General features: G+C 48.0%; 1 protein-coding gene across 1 annotated transcript in view; it reads right to left on the reverse strand.

Annotated features, from left to right (window-relative positions):
- Positions 1-11,954, reverse strand: part of PLA2G4A (phospholipase A2 group IVA) — a 68,442-nt gene extending 56,488 nt beyond the window's left edge. Inside the window, exon 1 of the mRNA XM_071435939.1 lies at positions 11,819-11,954. The gene's annotated coding sequence lies outside the window, so the exon portion shown is untranslated. The remainder of the gene's footprint in view (positions 1-11,818) is intronic.
- Positions 11,955-14,821: the final 2,867 nt, after the last annotated feature.

Here is a 14,821-nt window from a genome sequence, read left to right on the forward strand (position 1 = left end):
CTACATGACTTTGTCTAGCATCCTGGAAAATCACTGTAATATTATTTCTTAATTTAGGGCTTCCCACACAAGGAGGAAGGATTACCTCTGCTCCATGTAGAGCTCCCATCACTCCACTTCCACCACAAATGGAAAAGTAGATGCTCTCCTGACGTGCCAAGTAGACCAATGGGCCAAGGCCAAAGGGATGAGGGTCAACAAGGACAAGTGCTGGGTCCTGGCCTTGGGTCACCCCAACCCCCTGCAGCTCCAGCTGAGGAGAAGAGTGGCTGGGAAGCTGGAAGAGGCCCTGGGGGTGTTGGGGACAGAAATTAAAATGAGCCCAGGTGTGCCCAGATGGACCAAGGGCCAATGGCCCCTGGGCTGTGCCAGCCCTGGTGTGGGCACAGGCCCAGGGCAGTGGCTGTGCCCTGTGCTGGCACTGCTGAGGGACCTCGAGTGCTGTGTCCAGTTCTGGCCCTCATGGCCAGAGAGACCTTGAGGGGCTGGAGCGTGTCCAGGGAAGGGAACGGGGCTGGGGAAGGGTCTGGAGCACCAGGAGGGGCTGAGGGAGCTGGGAAAGGGGCTCAGCCTGGAGCAAAGGAGGCTCAGGGGGCCCTTGTGGCTCTGCACAGCTCCTGACAGGAGGGGACAGCCGGGGGGGTCGGGCTCTGCTCCCAGGAACAGGGACAGGAGGAGAGGGAACGGCCTCAGGCTGTGAGGTTGGACGTCAGGAGGAACTTCTTCATGGAAAAGGTTGTGAGACATTGGAATGGACTCCCCATAGTGGAGTCCCCATCCCTGGAGGTGTCCAAGGAAGTCCTCTGGGCTGGTGACAAGGTGGGGATCAGTCACAGGCCTTTCCCAACCCCAGTGATTCTGTAGTTCTGTGACTGCTTTCCCCATGCTAAGGAAGTATGGGTGGGAGGAAGGATTCTGAGCAGAAGGGCAAAAAGTTCAACCTTTGTGCCACATTTTTGGAGGACACTGTGAGGTGAAGCTTGTCAAGGAAGTTGACACAGCAGAGCTAGACAGGAGATTTTAAGATCTGACTTCCTGCTGTAGGGGACGTAATAGATGAAAAGATAGTGAATCTTTTTTTAAAGATGACTTGTCGGCCTGTAAGCAATTACTGAAAGTATAGGTGACACAGCAACAGTGGAGGGAGGGCTGTAAACACTCTAGCAGGGCTGAAACTCTGGAAAAGTCCCAACAATGACCACCAGTGTAAAGTTTCTTCTTTTCTAGTGCTGAAGGCTACTTTAGAGGCCAAAAGTGAGGAAAACAGAAATTGCAAAATTACCAGGCCACAGATACGCTCCATGATACACGATGCAAGGCTTGGTGAGTCAAGGGCATCAGACATGGTCCTTTAATAAACTTGAATTAGGCTGGATTCAAAACATCCTCCTTGTCTTATAACCTGCAAGGAATGGCCTCCCCAACAGGAATAGTCAAGAGGCTGGAAGCATCTCTGCCTGAATCCCCACACCTGTGTCACGTTGGCCGTGGAAGTTCCCTGGACTGAAAGCCAAGCCAAGTGCTGTAGTTTCCCCATAGACAGCATCTACAAGTCTGAGGAAGAGGCAACTGATTCAGGGCACCATGGTTTATATTACAATTATCCTGCTTGCGCAAAGGGGACTTAACAAGAACCACTCGCTGCAAGAGCCTTGAGGTTATGAGAAAAACCCATGTCCTCATAGGTGAACTCGCTGTATGGCAAACTCACAGAAGGATGTCCAAGTGAACTGAGTAAATTCCAAGTAAGGAGTTCATTTATTCAAGGAATGAAAGAGCTCCTTGAGTTAATACCTTTAAATAACTCTTCTTCAACATCGTATTTTACTTCAACTGAAATTGCACTGGAAATAAAAAACCAGCCTTGAGAAAGAACAACAAACTCAGCTGAGAGATACCAAGAATACTCTTTAAAAATGGCAACAACCACTATCCTTTGCTACAGAAATCAAAGCCACAAGGCAGAGTCTCAAAACTGGTCAAAAAACCTCAGGCAGCTGACCAGTAATCCCCACTGCGTGGGTCAGGCTTATGTGGGAAGCAGCTCACTTGTTTTCCAGCAAGAAAGCCAAGAAACAAAGAGGAACATGAAAAATCTGACAGAAATTCCATGAAAAACAATTATTAGGACATAGACCTAAACCAATCAGAATGCACTACTCAAACCCACCCCTGCAAGGTAATTTACTATGAGCACAGTGCAATTAGGAAAAGCAGGTGGGAAAATGCCCAACATTTCTATAAAGTAGGAATTTGGGACCTAGTTTTTCCACAAATAAACTTTCCATCATATCAACCTGGAATGATGTGGGTTGGAAGGAACCTTAAAGTCCATCCAGTGCCACCCATTGCCACAGGCAGGGACACCTCCCACTATCCCAGGTTATTCCAAGCCCTGTCCAGCCCGACCTTGGACACTTCCAGGAATGTTTGACAGTTATTTTTTAAGGGTATTTTCACTTTTGGAAGCCCAGCTTAAGGCTCACTTTTGAATTTCAAGATATTGGGTGCCCCAAGCACCCAGAACCAGGCTCTCTGAAATGGAAAAACTCAGTGGCAGCTTCCAAAGTCTTGCCAGGAATGCAAACACTTATGCAAGAACTCTTAAAACTAAAGATAGACATCTCAACTGCAACACCTGACTGGGCAGAGCTTTTTTTTTTTGACGATATTCCTTTAAAGCTTTTTGTTGACGATATTCCTCATGTGAAGGGGGGAAAGGAAGGGAAAAAACCTCCCTGCCTTTCTTTCTTACCTGGAGCATTGGCAAAACTTTCCACTTGCTCTGATGCACTGTGGTCAAGAGCTGCTGCCTGCCAAAACCTCAGGATCCCCCTTCCAGAAGCCTCACTGATACCATGGCAAGAACTGCTGCTGCATGATTTAAAGCTCTAGAATCAGCCTCCAAAAATCTCATTCCAAACCCATCCCTGTTCCTTGGGGACAACACCGAGCTCAGCCAACTTCTAAATATTTCTGAGCCAATGCCTTTTAAAGATTCTATTAAAATCATGAGGGTTTGGTTCTTGCATATCCACGCCTTCATTCCCCTTCTTTTGCTTCCCTGCTGTAAAGCAGGAATGGTTTAAAAACAGAAAGGGAAAACATTAGAATAAGCTTTTATTTAAGTATTTATGGGGTTTTGTGGGAGAATCCAATATGCAATGGTGCCTGATGCACTCAGGCTTCAACTGAGGCAGCTGACAGTCCTTCACTGCAGTTATGCAGTGGTTTCACACAAAACCCCCAAAAAACAGCTAAAAATGGAACAAGCTGGTAAAATTTAAAAGCTAGCTTCTGGCCAGTAGAGCATGTAAAACAAATTTAGCTGACCGTAAGGTCAATATTTCCTTTCAATATCTTTTTCATTCTTTTTCAGTTCAGTTGGTATCAGTTTTGGGGATTTCCTGGCATTTTGGCACAGACTGTAGCCCCAGCCAGGCTGCTGGCACTGCCAGGCTGGAGGAAGGGCTGCACTCACAAGGTTTGTTTTGTCATCTCCCACTCGTCATGTCTGCACAACGTGACTCAACTTTCTGGTTTTGGGCTCCTCACTCCAAACACGAGCTCTGGTCACCATCTGCAGCCAAAGGGACAATTGTGCAGCACTTCCTTTGGTCTCTATGGTCACAGCACTTAAAGCATGACAAAATTGGAGTGACTCAAGGAAATCTGTCTGGACTTTCTAGTAAAAGTAGTGATGAACAAACTTCTGACGCTGACATTTTTCAACCTCTTTAAATGCTGAGAGTAAAATTTATATGGAAATATTTCATGGCTATTGACAAGCTGGAGTCTGAGTAAGTAACACAAATATATGTTTTACACACAGACACAAAGACAAACATAGACATGCCCAACACATATATTACATTTTTGAGAGGAGAAATTAAGTACTTCCATAATAGTGATCTTTGTCTTGTATCCAACCCTTGGCTGCTGAGCAAAGCCAGATCTGGAGCAAGCTCCACCTGGCTCCACACAGCCAAGCCTCTGGCCAAGCAGACCTTCAGCCCTGGATCTGAGCTGTTAGACAGAATCCCAGACTGGTCTGGGTTGGAATGGGCCTTAAAGACCATCTCATTCCACCCACAGGGATGCCACTCACTACTCCTGGTTGCTCAAAGCTCCATCCATGCTGGTCTTGGGTATCTCCAGGGATGGGGCAGCCCCAACTCTCAGGAGCAAGCAGCTCCTGAGCTGCAAGCTTGTGTTTGAAGGCAACCTCACCTTGGCAAAGTGTTTGCCCAGGGGTTTGATTTTCTGCACCAGGCTTGGCTGGGCTCTCCTCCACCCTCCTGTCCTGCTGGAGAGGGCAAGCAGTGGCACCTTCCTGCCCGGAGACCACACTGGGAGCGGCACCTCCTGCCCCTGCCCAGCTCCTTCCTCTTCCTGTGCCGTGGGCTCACAACTTCCCCAAGTTCTCTGGTCCCTGGGCAGCTCTGCCAGCCCTGCCCTGCCAACCAGACCCAGCTCCTGCTTTGTTCCAAGGGCTTCAGTTTCCTGCCCCACCATTCCAGATGGATTCAGAGTGCCAACAGGGAGAACACCGAGCTGTGGCACGAGTACAGTGCCACCCCTGCTGATTTAGAAGGAAAGCTTTGAGTCAGGTGCCACTTCATTTTTAGATAACTATCTAACTCTTATCCACACACACACACAGCCAAGCCCTGAGAGGATGAAGGACTGAAGCCACTACAAACAAATTCCCAACTAAGGCTTTGGAGATGGATCAAGACTGAAAAGAATACCTTTATACAATTCTTGGAAAATTTTCTCTATAATACACACACACAAAAAAATTCTCTTTACTGTAATGTGATTCCAGCAGTACCAGGAGGTTAATTTCATCAGTGGTTACACAAAACAGAAAAAACCCACAGAAGTAACAAAACCCATAAAAACACAGCAACTTAAACGTGGATTTCAGGAGTGTGATACAATAACTCTCAATCACTAAGGAGCCACAATGACTTCAAAAGTAAAAGGACAGCAATCAAAGGAGGAAGAAACCCCAAATTTACATATCCCCTTGTTAAAAGAGCTTTGCAAAATCTGGGACACAAGGGGGACTTTCATGCTCCTCTCTGAGGCACAGGGGATTAGTTTAGGAAACTTAAATGAACTATGACTACTCTCTTACCAAACTACCTAAGCTTCTAATTTAACTATTTCTTAAGACACCGAGGGCTTACTCCCTCCCTTGCCAACTCAAACTCTCTCTCAGCATATGAAACACCCATGGATGTGTTGGCTCTGTGGTGAAAGGGAAATGACTGACACGTTACAGGGCAGAGAGTTCAGAGGGCAGGTGTTTAACCACTTTTCAAGAAACTTTCTCTAAATAAAATGTCCATTTGTCAAAGCACAAAGTTGTCAGAAGAGAACTACATCAGTTTAAATAAAACTCTTTGGGGGTGAAATTAACCCCAAAACCAGCACTTAAATGAAAACAGACACTAAGTGGCCAGGAAAGGCCCCTCAGCTCGGGGAGAAAGACCTTGCCCTGCCCACACCATTCCTTTCAGATAGGGATTTTCATTCAGATTTGACTTAATGCCTTGGAAGAAGCTATTTAATTTCACAGAACCACAGAAGGTTTGAAGTGACCTTAAAGCCCATCCAGTGCCACCCTGTGCCATGGGCAGGGACACCTTCCACTGTCCCAGGTTGCTCCAAGTTCCATCCAGCCTGGCCTTGGACACTTCCAAGGATCCAGGGGCAGCCACAGCTGCTCTGGGCACCCTGTGCCAGGGCCTGCCCACCCTCACAGGGAAGGATTTCTTCCTAATATCCAATATAATTTTCTCTACTTCAAAAACACCCTTATAAAAATTTTACGTGTGTTCTCCAGGCCACAGGGGAGTTGAAGAGCTCATTGAATAGCACTGAGCCAATGAATTTGGGATTCTTGGAAAAAGGAATTTAAGTATAAAAAGCAAAATAACACTCGGAAGCATGTCCCAGCTGAATGCAATCACTCACGAAGAAAGCCTGTGTGGACATGTGCTATTCCAAGTGGAAAATGCCAGAGAAATCCAAGATGTTGGCAGGCTTTGCCATTAGCAAAGAGCTGGTTCTCGTTACCATCAGGACAGGCTTCACAGCAGCTCCCTAAGGGAACCTCACAGTGCCTGGGAAAAGCAGGGACTCTGAGAGTATCATCACTGAAACAAACACACACCCATAACAACACTCTGGATTTAGGGAAAGCCAGGACCTGCTTCCCAGCACCCTCCTCTCGGATGCTGTACAAGCTCTGCTCCCATTTTTGTTAAGTTTTTCACCAGCACTGTCCTTAAGTCACAGCTGTAGGGCTTTGGTTACACAGGGAAAACTACTTTTTCTTCACAATACAACAGTCCAAAACCACCAGGTTTGTGAAAATTACAGAGTCCTGCCTTTATCAGCAGATAAAGGGGTGTTACACTCAGTGCTGTGGTTGGAAACTCGTTATCCATTCTGCTTGGATTTAGGAGGAAAAGGATTCAAACAGAACAGCACCACGTGAATAGTTAGTTCTGTATTTTATAGAAATTGTCTAGGACAAGAGATGGCCACTATTGCAATGTTCACTTCAACACACACCCAGATTGATTAAATTAAAGAACAGATGTGCCTCAAAAGTCTTTCAAAATTCTCCATTATAGGCTAGTTTTGAAAATCCAGAACACAACAGGATCAACCATAACATTTCCATTTACTCACATTCCACAACCACCTTCTCCCCAAAATGCAGTTTTATGTTGCTCCTCCCAGTACTGCCAGACCAGGCAGCAGCTGCTGGCTTTGCATAGAGCTCCAGTTTTGCATGTGAGGTCCAAAGGCACAGTTTTTGGGATGGAGCATGCAAAGTGCTGGTGCATGCCACAGCCAGAGCTGCTCCCTGATCAGTGCAATCACCCACGGGTGCTGTTTGCTTTCCCCTAAGATGGCACAGAATGAAACTTCTGCTTGAAGGAATTTGTTTTTAACATCCACTTGACAGTGCAGTAAGTTAAATGCATGAGAAACACAGTTTTAGTTATTAAATCCTATTTATAATCTCTACCCTTGAGAAACAAACATGGTAGAGGGGCAGGGAAGCACCACCAAATCAGAAGTAACGTCACAAAGAACATGTAAGGCTAAATCTTTCTATTTCATGGTCTGGCCAAGGCCATGGAGCAGATGGGATGAGACAGCCTGGACATGTGCATCCAATTCTTACTCCACCTATCCCAACATTCCACTTATCAGTCCTGTCCTTCATGCATGTTTAATAAAATGCAATCCCTTGGGGGCTGGGACTGCCCCTTACTGGAGGCTGGGACTGCCCCTTACTGGAAGAAATACACATTTGTACAGATCTTATTATAAGATCTCAGTGTGTGCATAAATAAGGACCTTTATAATCCCAGTAAATAGAAATGGATCATTTATTATAGAAGTGCACATTCCTACCCAGCTTGGCAAAGGATATGAGCACTGATAATACTAATAGGAAAAGAAATTAGAGCCTTACTGATTTATGCTGAAATCATTCTAAGGAAAATACCAGATGAATATCAAAAATGAGTCAGTTCAACAGCTTTACTATCAGATAACCACAAAAAAACACAGATGCAACTGATACATCTCAAATAGTTCAGAACTTGTGTATGTGGAAGCTTTTGACCATTTGTTTTGTGTCTCCTTCCTAAAGTTGCATATTTAGGGAAGCTGGAAAGATAACAATTTTTGTTTGGAGGCTTAGCTGTATTTTTAAATACTTTCAGCATTCTAAGCTGAAGTAATGCTGTTATCAGGAGAAAAAGCATCTCTGTATCTTTCTCTCCAAGCCACCAGTGCTACCACTCATCTGGAAGGAGATTAAACATCACAATTGAAGAGGGCTTGCCAGCAGAGCTGAGCAGCCTGGACAGCAGGCCAGCACTCAGAGACACCACAGGCACCTCTCAGCCAGCTCCAACACCAGCCCCAGAGACTGTGCCCCCCCTTGCACAGAGCAAAGGGAACTCCCAGAGCATCACTCTGTGCTCTGAGGGATATCTGTTTGGAATCACATGGATTTTATCATGGAAGCACCTGCTTTTCCTCCAGGGATCACTTAGAGAGTCTGGGACACTCCCACGCTGACTCCCACTCTGGCTGTTTGTCAGTCCAGATCCCAAAAACATCCTCCCCTACATGTGCTGAGAGTCCTGGAATTACCAGTATGCAGCAGAAGCATAGGCTGAGATGGAAGTGTCATCCCCACAGCCCACTCTCTGGGAAAGGAAAACACCTGGGAGAAAAGCTGCAGTGTCTGTGTCCCCTGGCACTGCTGCCAGCTGAGACAGGACCAGCACAGGTGAGGAAGCACCACAGCTGGCAGCCCAAAATGAACCCATGAGAAAATGAGTCAAATCTGTACATCTGTCAATTCATGGGTGGTATTTTCCCCTCATCAACACTGTTGGCTTATTTTTTACAGAAACTGTGTCATTCTATGTAGTACCACAGAATCCCAGAGTGATTTGGGTTGGAAGGGACCTCAAAGCCCATCCAGTTCCACCCCTGCTGTGACCAGGGACACCTTGCACCAGCCCAGGCTGCTCCAAGCCCATCCAACCTGGCCTTGGACACCTCCACAATGTGTTCAAACTGGAAGACTAATTGATATTTCTAAAAAAAGTCCATGAATTCTCACTTGCAGTATCACCACAATATTTTTCACTTTAAAAAATCAAAGTTTAAATGTTCACCAGATCCTTTTGTTTTCCCCATAATCTATTAAAAAAAAATGGAAGCTTTTGGTGCTTAGTTTGGTCCTGCTTTGGGGACCACTTTCCCCTGTCCTAGAGCCCACCTCCCATCCCTGCCTCATGAGCTGAGTAACTCTGCTCCAGACGTTGACACACAGGCTACTGGAAACTGGTACAGTCAGGAAATTTGGGTCATCTCTCTGAGGTAAACAGTAAATGAAAATCCTCAGGAAAGTCTGAATACCAAGGTGATGAGGGGCTGCTTTTTTTCTTATTTTTTAAAAAGGAAGAATTCTTTTGAAAGTATTCTGTTACTACATCACGTTATTATAACCTAGGGCAGTGATGAGGTCATTTCCATTACCAAGGCAGGTTCTGGGATTTGTTTTTCAGACTACTGAGAAAAAGACACAGTTATATCAGTGCCACAGCAAACCCAGACAAGAGTTCATCACCTCACAGCAAGATCCTGCTGCCCCTGCCCATCAAATCAAAGACAAATTCTTCCACAAATTATGTGGAGCTTCTGTTTGGAAAGAGACAAATGAAATAAAACCAGACCAGAGGCAAACTCAGTTTAAAAGTGTGTCCCATGAGTGGCCCCCAGGCTTTAACTGGAAGCTGAATCCTTAGCTGAACCAGAGCTGTAGGGAAGGACCTGCTTTTATAGTTTAAATCATGTCCAGACTGTAAGGCACCAATATTTTTGACACCTACCTGCCCATCAGTGTGAACTAAACAATTAGTTAAGAATTCAGTTTTGCTCCCTCGAGGCCACTCCCCTTCCTCAGATGCAGAGGATATGTGCCCTGAAGGATAAGGAGACTGCTCCACAGCAGTGTTATGTGTCAGGTAAAAAATAAATGGGAGTGTATTCTCTCAACTCCACATTCACCACAGGCCATACCATACTCTGAGCTTTTACCTCTTGAGGTAGAAATTTTCCATGGACAACAAAGTATTTTTTCATATTTTGTAGTCAGTTTTAATATACTTGAACTTCTGGGTATAAGGGAGACACCTCCTTCTCTGGAGGCTACTTGTTGCTCTCCCTGGTATTTTCTATCCCAAGCCATTCAATTAACTTCATGTGATTTGAATTCACAGTTCCCAAATCTCCAGTTCTACTGCCAAGGCTGTTCTGTTCCAACCTACATGGAAGTCACCAAGGTTGCCACATCCCTGGATATTGCACATCAATTCAAACACCCCAACAGAGCCATTCCCATTACTCCTGCAGCAATGTGCACCCAGAAGGTCATTTCTGGATTGCACTGGGTTCAGCCCTTGGCATTGTCAGAAGAATTGAGGTTATTCAAAGTCAGTGAAGTTTGCTCAATGGCTTTGCAGGAATACTTTTGAGGGAAATACTCAATGCTTACCCCATGCTCGTGATTTTTCCCCTTTGTAGGATGAAAATTCACGAACTGAAGGGAAAAACTAGGGAAAAACCAGAAATACTTCCCATTCTAGCTGGTTTAGGCCAACTGGCAGAAGTAACCTATTCAAAGTGCTGTGAAAATTATAATCATGATAACAATGTTCAGTGGAACATATTCAAGTTAAATATGCAACCCTAGTGATGCACCAGCATTGGAGAACTTTTTTTCCTTTTTTTTTGGCTTTTTTTCTAATTTTTTTAAGAAAAACAAGTCCTAAACAGCACTTGGTGCCAAGAGTCAAACTGGTGTTTTTCCAGTGCAGACTGGCCATGCAGGAGAGATTAATTTATGTGATTCAAGCATAAATCAATATTTGCATTTCTCTTTTGTTATGGATCCCTGCCATAGGGGAACACAAGAGTGCAGAAATGTGGACAAGGGCCAACGTGAAAATTTGGAGAGACAACAGTGCTAGAAGAGCATTTATCTCTACACCATATATTAAAAACCTCTCACTAATGAGAAGAAAATAAAATAAGCACATCAGTTTTAGATTCATGCTTCCTGTCTGGAATCCTCAGCAGGCTGAACAACTCTTGGTAACCACAAAGCAGCTGATCCCCTGCATCAACAGGTTCACGTGCATCTCGCCCTAGTGAGGTGCAGAACAGCATCTGTTCTGCCAGGAACAGTTCTGCCAGGAACATCCACTGCAGTTACAGGTCCTACCCACACCACTGCTCCTCCCTTGGGGCTGGAGCTGGAACTCGGAGTCTGCATCCCGTCATCCACATGGGAAATTCCACACTCAGCAGTTCGGGCTGCCGAAGGGATTTTCCCCAAAATGAAGGCACAAGGTCAAGCTCTGGGGAGGGGTCAGCCAGCCCCAGCAGCTCCAGCTCCCCAGGGAAGGGGACAGAGCCCATGCAAAGCCCGGAGCTGCTGGGGGAGCACAGAACGGGTCCCACCGCTGGGGCAGCAGCGCTGCACAGGTGCAGCAGGGCTGGGCAGGACAAATCACCCCGCACCTGTGAGTACGGGAGTCCCAAAAAGGCACAGGGAACCCCATGGAACCGGGTTGGAGCAGCCTGGGATAGTGCAAGGTGTCTCTACGCAGGGCACTGGGTGGCACTGGATGGGCTTTTGGGTCTTTTCCAACCCAAACCATTCCGTGACTTGGTCCGTGACCACACCAATGTAAGTGAACAGAAACCGGCACGAGGCCGTGAGCAGCAACTCTTACAGGCATTTCTCCCACATCAGACCCAAGAGAAAAGCTGCTCTCGCAGGCATTTTGCGAAATGTTCCCTCTGCAGCCACCCTGCCGCACTTCCCCACAGCTCGCACGGCCGAGTGCTTCACTGCCTGCCCGTGCCCGTGCCAGCGGCGGGGACAGGGGCCGGGCACGCACCCCCGCCCCGGCCGGGGACAGAGCTGCGGACCCGTGCAGAGACCCCGCGGTCCCGCTCCCACCCCGCTCCCCCGCGCTGCCTCCCCCGTGCCTCTCGGAGCCCCCTCCGCGGAGCAGAGCGGAGCGGGCCGGGCGCGGCCGGGGCTGTCCGCGCAGGGACTGCTCCCCGCGGGGGCTCCGCCAGCCCCGTCCCGTCCCGCCGCGGGGGCGGCTCCGCTCCGACCCCGTTCCCGGCACCGCTCCTGCCCGCCCTGCGACCCCTGCAGCCGCGGTGAGCCCCGCTCCCACCCCGCGCTTACGGCTGCCGGGCTCCGCCGGGCGCGTCCCGCTCCGCTCCCGCTCCCGCCGCGGGCGACTCCGCGCTCCGGGCGGGGAGGGGCCCGCGCCGCCACCGCCTCTTAAGGAGGATCCAGGCGGCGGCCGGGCCGTGGGGACAGAGCTAAGAGGGGGACAGGGGGTGTGCGGGGACAGGGGGTGTGCGGGGACAAGGGGGGAGCGGGGACAGCGGCCGCGAGAGGGGACAGCGGCGGGGCTGCGGCGGCTCCGTCACTCCGGGCGCTGCGGTGACCGGGCCGAGCGGACGGAGGAGCCCCGGGCGCTGCCGTGGGGAGCGCTTGGCCGGAGCCGGAGGAGCGACTGATGTTGCAGAAAATGGTAATCAAATAAATGGGATGTGCATTAAAATATCCCTTGCGTTAAAATGGCCTTGCTGTCGCGGCGGCGGCGGATGTTACTGTGGGAATGTGCCTCTCTCAAGGTGTTTGATTCAGCAGATGTGACCACACAACACGTCCGTGCTCTTCAAGTACCTCGTGAACGTTTGCACGTGCAACACTTTCACTTACAGACTCTTGGTTTTGAAAGGATGGGTGTTGAAACAGCGGTGACTGTGCCCTGTGAACCTCGGCCAGCTCCACCAAGGCGTTGCTTGACCACTCAGTCCCCTTTGGTCCACATTACACTTCCATCTAAAAAGTGGAATTTTAAGTCATTATTAATTCTATCACTTTCGCTCTTTGTGGTGATTACCTTAGAAATCCCTTCCATTTATTCGCTCACATTTTTTCTGTTTTGCTTTAATAGATTTGAAATTGAAGTGTTTTGAAATATACTGAAATTGGTAAATTTCTTTCTAAATTGCATTGTATTATTTGCTGCATTGTTTCCTGCTGAACAGGGAGTGGTCATAAGCTGAAGGAGAGCAGGTTTAGATTAAGAAAGAATTGTTCCCTGTGAGGGTGGGGAGGCCCTGGCACAGGGTGCCCAGAGCAGCTGTGGCTGCCCCTGGATCCCTGGCAGTGCCCAAGGCCAGGCTGGACAGGGCTTGGAGCAGCCTGGGCTAGTGGAAGGTGCCCCTGCCCATGGCAATCCATGGGACTTGATGCGCTTTTGGGTCCCTTCCAACCCAAACTGTTCCAGAGTCTTTGATCCTTTGATTAGCACCCAAAAAAGTACTTCCTACTTGGGCTTTTGGAGCACACCGTGAGTCAGTGGGAGAGTCTGACATGCTCAAACCTCAGCTGCTGCTCACCCATAACCTGCACTCTTAACATGACAGCTCTCAAAGATGCCAGTTCTTCTCCACACATAACAAAAGATGAGACAGTTTCACTTCAATGTTGACGTCAAGCTCTTTCCAAAGACCCATTTTTACACTGGGGCTTTGCACAAACTCTGTGCCTAAATTGGAACTCACTTCTTTGAAAAATGTGGTCTTAAAAAAGCAGAGATAAAGGGGAGAAGAAAAGGCTGAAATGACTCAGGCAAGACCTCCTCAAAGCGCAGCAAACCAAAGGATACCGGTGAGGGGCACGTAGGTGGCATTCACATTTTATTAACAAAGCTGAGTGTCTGGCAAAGCTGCAGCCACAATTAGAGGGCAGCAAGCCACTCCTTGGCACAAAGCAAGCCAGAATTCTCATTTTCTCCATTATCTTACTGGTCCCCTGCTGTGATGCACTGAGGGGCTGAGCTGCCCTGGCCACCACTGATGATCTGGCGGTCTGTCTCATTGGTGAGGGTAGGGAAGCAGGGTAGGGAAGAGCTGCCCTCTGTAAATGCTGTCACAAAGAAGGGCAAGTGTATGTTTAGAAAGCCAGCCTAGGACTGCCAGCTCAGAAAGCGCCTGTTTGATGTGGCAGCCTCCTCCTCCACATCCTCAATGTGCCATTTGAGGGAACATTGACCAGAAAAATGCAGCAAATCTACAGTGGTGCCGTTATTTGGGTCCTTTTGTCTTCCACGTCATCCGCTGTCTGCAGACCACCTCACCTCGTCTCTGGGTAGGAAAGGACTCTGAAATGTGTCAGACAAGCTGAACGTTGGTCTGGAGACATGTAGAGATGACAAAAACATGAATAAGATTGTTCTCATTGACTTAGTTACCCTTTTCCCTTTGACAGCAAGGCTGGGGGTCTGACCCCTTCATCTGTGCTCTAAATCCTCCAAATGCACTTATTTCAAGTGCCCAAGAGATGCCCTGCTGAGCACAAGAGGAGTTCCCAGCGCTCTGAAGTGACCATGAGTGCCCAGGGCAGGTGTGAGCCCCATTCCTGGGGTCCCCCTGCTCCCCCTTCTCCCTGGCACAGCCCTGCTCCAGCCACAGGCTTGTGTGGAGCCACGTGCTGCTCGCAGGCCTGATCAGCTGCCCCTGAACTCTGCCAAGGAGGGGGCATCTGCAAACCCAGGCTTTATCTCTGACTCTCCTTCTCGGCATTTGAAATCTCTCCAAAGCGCGATTCCCAGGGAACAGCTCTGGTTATAGATTTTGTGGTTTGACAGATAGCAAATGCTGGTGAATAAACACCACCCCCAGCAAGCAGGGGAACTCCAGTATTTCCATTAGAACTCCCAGGGTCAGTTCTGATTATCAAAACTCCGATTTCTCCCTGCTCAAGGAAACAGCTCAGACTCCTGATAAAGAGCTGAGTAACTAAAAGTCAAAAATTCCTCTTCCCTTCTTGTTGACACAAGGAGGAATAAAAACCTTTTTTTTCTACTTGTGACTGTTCACGTTACTTCATATAATTATTTTTAATCTTAATCCTGTTTCTTCAAGAAAATTATGGGTAGGGTTTCATGATTTATTTTTTTCCCCTGTGACAAAGGACGTTTAGCAGCTGCCTTCCCCCATCCCTCATTCTCCCCCACACACCGTGCTGCGGGGTGCCTCACCAACTAACCTTGGAACGGGTTAAGAAACCTCTTTGCCTTGTCTTTTATGTGAAGTTTGTTGTTCTAATTTCAAGCTATTTCAGCCCACTGCCTGCTGCAGTGTCCCTGTGTGTGTCCAGAGCTGCCAG

The sequence above is a fragment of the Agelaius tricolor genome, unplaced genomic scaffold, assembly GCF_023055355.1.
Source record: "Agelaius tricolor isolate 1412-34295 unplaced genomic scaffold, bAgeTri1.0.p SCAF_11, whole genome shotgun sequence".
NCBI lineage: Eukaryota > Metazoa > Chordata > Aves > Passeriformes > Icteridae > Agelaius > Agelaius tricolor.